A 7,865-nucleotide genomic window follows, 5' to 3' on the forward strand; every position below is an offset into this window, starting at 1 on the left:
TCTTTGGAAACTGAAACTTGAATCTGCAGGGAGCCAATACCCATTCAGAATGTGTTGCCTCTGATGTAGGATGAAAACTGACTTGGAAGCTCTCAATATTTTGTGACAGATCGAGTCTCAGATGCTAGCTATTTTGTGATAAGAGCTTACTATCCTTTCTTGAAATTCCCAGTGTTTCTACAGGTTCAATGAGATTGGGAACACCTATACAAAACCATCCCAGGAATGGGACAGTAGCAGCTATGTGCTGAAGTTAAACTGTAGTTTGGTCCTAATGAGGCTTTGGTAACAAAAAGCTTTGGTGATGGCCAGCTGTTGGACGTAATCTATGGAAGATGAACAGGCACTTCCACATGCTTTTCAAAGTACTTTGCTATTGTTTTTCACTGTGTAAAATAACAAAATACACTTGGCAAAAGGCTGTTCAAATGCATTAAAATTGGACTGAAAGTGCATTATTTCACCATGTACGAAAGAACCCCAAGAATCCACACCTTTGATATAAACTCTGGTTTATTGTCTCATCCAGGAATAGAACATGTTAACTAAAATATACATAAAGAAAAGCATCAAGAATTATAGTTTGTGTTTCCAACTTCCAACTTCCAAGTTACATTTCACTTTGAGAGGTATAGTAGTTAGAGAGTCAGAGTGTGATCTGGAAGATATGAGTTCATTTTCCATTGTATCATGGGAAGTTACTGGGTAACTTTGGGCAGTCACTCTCAATGAACCTAATCTACATTGCAGAATATTTGTTGAGAGGATAAAATTGTAGAGGGGAGAATGGAATTGTAAGCTACTTTGGGACTCTATTAGACAGAAAAGCAAATTGTAAATATCTAAATCTAAAAAAAAAGCAATTGCAAGCTGTGCCTTGAGCAACTGCAATTGAAGCTCAATCCAGTATTAGTTTGCAATACATAGAAAAATAGGTCATGTGAGAACACGGATTGTACAGCAAGTATTACTTCATTGGTGTACATGGTGCCTCGGCACCAGAGAGCTAAGAGTCCTCATTTAGAATGGCATGAAGAGATGAGGGAGAAGCAGATAGAGAGGTTAGCAAGGCTAACAGGGTGAATCAGGACAAAAATAATCATGGGAAGTTGTCAGTTCCAGATAATTTATAGTGGATTTTGATCTCATCCCAGTCTATGTAACCAGGTAACTGTTTATGAGCTCCTGCCTCTACCATGTGTCATGTAATTTGCTCCTGTTCTGCACTGAGGGAAAATTATATGCAGGATGAGTTGAGGTAGGACTGCATGAAGAGACTGCCATAAGGGCAACGTTTGAATTAAATGACTTTTGAGTGCCTTCCAGCCCTGAAATCTATGGCTCAGAAGCAACAGGGATCCACACAAGAGGAAATGAAAGCCTTCTGTTGTTCTGCTTTACAGATTATTGCTCAAATTTTCCTGCAATTGCAACTTAGTCAAAGATGTACAGTTGTACACCATGTGTATGGGATGTGGGGGGGGGGATCGGTCACCTTTGATGTGTTTTTCTTTACTCAACACTGTACATATTTTCATTTGCTTGTATTGGGGCTTCCATATGGTTCAGTGGGACTTGGGTTGCTATGGCTCTTTCAATATAGGTCTCCCTACCACATTTAAAAGCACAGTGGCATTCAATTATTTGTGGAGTTGTGGTATCTGTTAAAAAAAAACAAAGCACACAGTTTGCTTTCTTCTTTCTCTCTACAGCCGCTCTGGAAGGGAACAGATGAAGCTGCACTGTACCAAGTCAGACTATTGGTTTATCAAGGTCAGCATTATCTCTTGGCTGTATTTCCAAATGTGTTATAAATATCCTCTGCAACAACATCTCTTTAACAACTCTGTCTCAGGAGACTGAACATTAAACCACAGGTTCAGGCTGCTTATGCATTTCAGAGGGCATCCTACCATCTTTATTTCCAGTATAAAACAAAGACACTGTTGTTGTTGGATACATGGGCCAATTCCTCCCACCCACTGAAAGTACCGCTGGGCAGTTCAAGAGGATCCAGTGAACTAGAGAAACAAATTTGGAGGTGCCCAGTGGACAGCAACAAGGAGGGGGGGGGGTACTTTCTTGCCTCCTACCTGAGAGCCAGTTTGGTATAGTGGTTAGGAGTGCGGACTTCTAATCTGGCATGCCAGGTTCGATTCTGCGCTCCCCCACATGCAGCCAGCTGGGTGACCTTGGGCTCGCCACGGCACTGATAAAACTGTTCTGACCGGGCAGTGATATCAGCGCTCTCTCAGCCTCACCCACCTTACAGGGTGTCTGTTGTGGGGAGAGGAATAGGAAGGCGACTGTAAGCCGCTTTGAGCCTCCTTCGGGTAGGGAAAAGCGGCATATAAGAACCAGTTCTTCTTCTTCTTCTTCTTCTTCTTCTTCTTCTTCTTCTTCTTCGACTAGTTAGGCATTCGTGTTGAACAAAAAGCCCATGAGTCTGCAACCAATAGGAATGTTTTTCCAGGGTTGTTGTTTTAAAATTCTGTGCACAGCCAATTGTGTGTCATTTAGCTCTTTGAATATAAATGCAATATTTGGAATGCTTTCATCGTAATAATGCCCCAAAGCAAAATTTAATGTAGAAAAAAACAGTTTTGGGTGCAAGTCAGTGCAAGGAGTTGGCAAACGTTTATTCCTTTGCAGTATGACCACAGGTCGCCGGATCAATGATTCCTCCTATAAGGTTGGGTCAGTAGCAGTCTGAAGGGTGTTAGTTTAAGTACTGTCTTGGGCTGACTGCAGCATTAGTTATTTTACGAGTGACATGGGGCCTACGAGGAATGATGAAACTCATATCAATGAATTTAATGGCGAGGGATTAAAGCTCTTTGAAATGAATGTAAAACTGAGCATGAGCACTGCAAATAAAAGCAGAGGGGCTTCCTTAGCCTACACTTTGCATAGCTGCTGGCATCTGAATGTGGTGGAACAATAATACTTGAGAAGGCATTCAGGACCTATTAGAGCCAAAATTTACAATATAAAGATTAATTAAAGATTAAAGAGCTCTGTGCTCCACTGCCACCAACCAGCTAAGGATCCCTGGCCCTAAAGAAGTCCATCTGGTCTCAACCAGGGCCAGAGCATTCTCTGTTCTGGCCCCCACCTGGTGGAACGAGCTCCCGGAGGAGATCAGGGCCCTGACAGAGCTTAAACAGTTCTGTAGGGCCTGCAAAAAGGAGCTCTTCCGCCAGGCATTTGGCTGAGACCAGACGCAATCAACAGCGACTGAAGGGCCCCTACTGCCCGCCCCCTCAGAATTCACCAACATGCTATGGACCTGTTTGTATTGTTGCATAGTTGTATTGTCTATATTATTTATACTGTTACATTGTTATACAGTTACAATCATTAGTTATTATTGTAAAGTTATTCACATGTTTATAGATTGTTTTATGTACTGTTGTTTGTTCTTATGTAAACCGCCCTGAGCCCCCAAGGAGGGCGGCAAATAAATAAACAAACAAACAAACAAACAAATAAATAAATAAATTCTGCTGCCTTGGCCAGAAAATAAGAGCTCTGACTTTTACATAAGAATTTCAGACACTAATGTGCTCTGATGATGTTACTTTGTTTTTATGCCACAACTGTGGGTAGAGCTGCTAGGGTTGCTTTCACTGGAGTAATTCAGTGGTTAATCATACAATCACATGCTAAGTCTTAGAGTAACTTTGCATAGGATTGCACTCTAAGATAGTTCACTTTTCCCATGTTCACATGAAACATAAGATTCTTTATTTTTGCATTTTCTCCTGTCTCCTTGCATGAACATTCCCCATTCATCAGTACTACTTGTGCAGCAATAGCCTGGGATCAGTATCCAGCATGGCACAGCAGTTAGGGTATAAGTGGGATTTGGGGGAACAGCATTCAGATTTCCACTTTACCATGTAGTACACTGGGCTACTCTCTCTTTCTCAGCCTAGTCTTTCCTTGCAGGGTTGTTGTCTTGATGAAATGGGCACAGTAGAGCCACCTATGCCAGCCTGGCAGAAGGATGGTATAGAAATGTGGTAAGCTCATTAATATATACTATCAAAATTATGAACATTTTATATATAAAATATATTAAATGGATGCAGTGTGCATACCCTATACAAATACATCCACAACAGAGTCACCACAAATTACAAAAGCAAACCTAAATATTAGTAAATCTTAATAAGGAATGTTGAGCTGTATAATGTAGAAGAAGCATGTTAAAGACCTAGAAATCATATAGAAATGTTTTAGAATTTGCCAGGTTATAGTCTCCCCACACCCCCACACTGCCCACTCCTTTTGTATTCTCCTTTTGTCCTCACAATTGCATTATTTTCCTGCAGCAGATGGGATGAAAGAGGGAAAATAGCCAAACAACAGACCTATGAACTGGAGCTAGATGGGAGAGTTCAACTTTCTCTGTGTATGAGGTTAATTTGAGTGGGTTATTTTGTTTGTTTGTTTTTTGTTCCTAGGGTGAATTGAATAGCAGCTGCATTTTTCTGCAGAAAAATGAATGAATGAATGAATGAATGAATGAATTTGGCTGGTTTTTTATTAGTTAAAAAGCACATTCTCTCCTTTTACTGCTACTCCACATTTTCACACTATGTTCTCAAGTATCTTCTGTACAGAATGACGTTTGTTACAAAATCAGAACAGCAGTATCTTATCTTTATTATGCTAAACATTATAAAGTTGAAGTTGCCTGCAGCCAACTCACTCCCTACCTGATTGGTCGTGGAGGTGTGCTGCCAATAGGGAAATGCCACTAAGGCAGTGAGGGCCAATCAGTTCAAATTGCACCCTGTCAATTAGGGCCAAGCAATGCAAATTGCTTTCTGCCAGTAAGGAACAATCAGTTCAAATTGAACGCAGACAAGTTAATCCCTACCTGATTGGTCCTCCCTAGTAGTGTGCAGCCAATAGAGAGAGAACACTCTGCCAATGAGGGCAAATCAGTTAGAGCCAATTAGTTTAAATTGCATGCAGACAGTGCACTTCTTGACTGATTTGCCCTTCTGGGATGGGGGGGGTGCCACCAATAGGGAGAAATCACTCTTTCAATGAGGGCCAATTGTAGGGCTTATCTGTCCTCTTCCTGCTGCTTGCTGAGTGGAAGTGATGCTAGCCTCTTTGAAAGGCCCTGCTGCTGGTAAGTTATTCCATTCTCAGCCTCTTCTCACCCTCTATCTCCTCCACCAAGGGAGGGAACCCAGCTGCTTCCTTTAGCTCCTGTATTGGTCTCAGGTTTCAGTTCTGCTGGAAGGAAGCACAGGTGAGATGCAAGGGAAGGAAAGATAATCAGTATTTCAAAAACAAAATGTCAAGGAACAGACAGAATGCAATGAATACCTTAACTCTGTTCCGTGAGTCAAGGGTTCCTTTAAGCAGTCCAGGGGCATCAGCAGAAGGAGTAGGCCACAGGTTGTGTCCACAAAACAAGCCTCCAATCCTTAAATTAATATATGCTGTTAGCAGCCTCTCAGTCCTCATTCTGTGATGACTCCCAGTCTTCTGCAATCTGCAACTGTCTTACTAGCATGGTGTTGTGCCTTTTCGGCTGGAGCTGTCTTCCAGAAAATAGCTGGCATTGTTTAATTGACTCAGTCAGCCAGGTGAGCTGACAAGGCAGGGAGCTGCAGCTGGAGGATGGGCAGGAGAATGAGGACCTCCTGCAACAACTTTTGAATCTAAGCCCTGGTTTGTCTGAATCTCCATTCCCTCCTGATGGTCAGAACCTGTTTAACATCTCTCATCCATCTGAAGCTCTCATCCATCTGAAGCTCGGATGAAGCTAAGAACTCCTGGCAAGTCTTTTCCTCCAAGGAGTCCTCCCTAACAGGACCTGGGCTCAGAACACCTCCCCATGGCCTTGCAGATGGCCATTGGAGTGCTCTTTGCTTTCCCCCATCCTCTGTCTCCTCAGTAGGGCTAGGGGGATCCAGCTGCCTTCCTCACCCAGCCTGGCCCTTGGGAGATATAAGGGGTGGGTGGGAAGGAGGCAGGCCATCCCCTATGGTCTTCCTGAAGCACCCTGGCCTTTGGGAAAGGTGGGAGTGGGCAAGAAAGCATCAGCCCACCCCATGGCCTTGCCCACCCAGCCTGGCCTTAGGGAGATATAAAGAAAGGGGCAAGATGGAGGCAGCCCCCTACAGCCTTCCCTGCCTGGGCCAGCCTTTGGGAAATATGTGGGGGGAGAAAGATGGCAGCCCCCTCCCCCACAGCCCTTCTGGCCCTGTCTTTGGTAGATGTGGAGGGTAGGAAGGTGGAAGTTCCCTGGAGAGATAGAGTCTAAAGGCTTTCCTTGCTGCTGCCCCTAGCAGTGGTATTCAGAAGTGTGCTGCCTCTATAGATTGAGGCTCCCTACAGTTGTCATAATTTAGGCTTAAATTGAAGAAAGTAGGGAAAGCACTAGGCCACTCATGTATGAACTAAATCATATCCCCAACGAATGTACAGTAGAGGTGACAAATAGATTTAAGGAATTAGATCTGATAGACCGAATGCCTGAAGAACTATGGACAGAGATTCGCAACATTGTTCAAGAGGTAGCAACTAAAACCATCCCAAAGAATAAGAAGAAAGCAGAATTGCTGAGGAAGCTTTACAAATAGCTAAGGAGAGAAGGGAAGTGAAAGGCAAGGGAGAAAGATACACCTAATTGAATGCAGAATTCCAGAGAAAAGCTAGAAGAGATAAGAATGCCTTCTTAAATGAACAGTGCAAACAAATAGAAAAAAACAATAGAATGGGGAGGACCAGAGATCTTTTCAAGAAAATTGGAGATATGAAGAGAACGTTTCATGCAAAGATGGGTATGATTAAAGGACCAAAATGGTAGGGACCTCACAGAAGCAGAAATTTTAAAAAGGTGGCAAAATTATGCAGAAGAACTATACAAGAGCGAGCTTAACATCCCTGATAACCACGATTGGGTAGTTACTGACCTGGAGCCAGACATCCTGGAATGTGAAGTCAAATGGGCCTTAGGAAGTCTGAGCAACAATAAAGCTAGTGGTGGTGACAGCAATCCAGTTGAATTATTCAAAATGTTAAAAGACGATGCAGTAAAAGTGCTACACTCAATATGCCAGCTGATTTGGAAAACTCAACAATGGCTACAGGATTGGAAAAGGTCAGGGAGAAATATCAACAACCTCAGATGTGCAGATGATACCACTCTAATGGCAGAAAGTAAAGAGGAACTAAAGAGCTTGTTGATGCGGGTAAGGAGGAAAGTGCAAAAGTTGGCTTGAAACTCAACATCAAGAAGATCATGGTATCCAGCCCTCTCAATTCCTGGCAAACAGATGGGGAAGAAATGGAGATAGTGACAGATTTTATTTTCCTGGGCTCCAAGATGACTGCAGATGGGGACTGCAGCGAAGAAATTAAAAGACACTTCTCCTCGGGAAGAAAACTATGGCAAATCTAGACAGCATCCTAAAAAGCAGAGACATCACCCTGCCAACAAAAGTACGTCTAGTCAAGGCTATGGTATTCCCAGTTGCAATGTATGGCTGTGAAAGCTGGACCATAAGGAAGGCCGAGCGTCAAAGAATTGAGGCTTTTAAACTCTGGTGCTGGAGAAGACTCTTGTGGGTCCCTTGAACTGCAAGGAGAACAAACCGGTCAGTGCTAGAGGAGATCAGACCTGCCTGCTCCTTAGAAGGCCAGATCCTGAAGAGGAAACTCAAATACTTTGGCCACCTCATGAGAAAGAAGGACTCCCTGGAGAAGAGCCTAATGCTGGGAGCGATTGAGGGCAAAAGAAGAAGGGGACGACAGAGAATGAGGTGGCTGGATGGAGTCCCTGAACCAGTAGGGGCAAACCTAAATGGACTCCGGGGAATGGTAGAGGACAGGAA

The sequence above is a fragment of the Paroedura picta genome, chromosome 4 (assembly GCF_049243985.1).
Source record: "Paroedura picta isolate Pp20150507F chromosome 4, Ppicta_v3.0, whole genome shotgun sequence".
NCBI lineage: Eukaryota > Metazoa > Chordata > Lepidosauria > Squamata > Gekkonidae > Paroedura > Paroedura picta.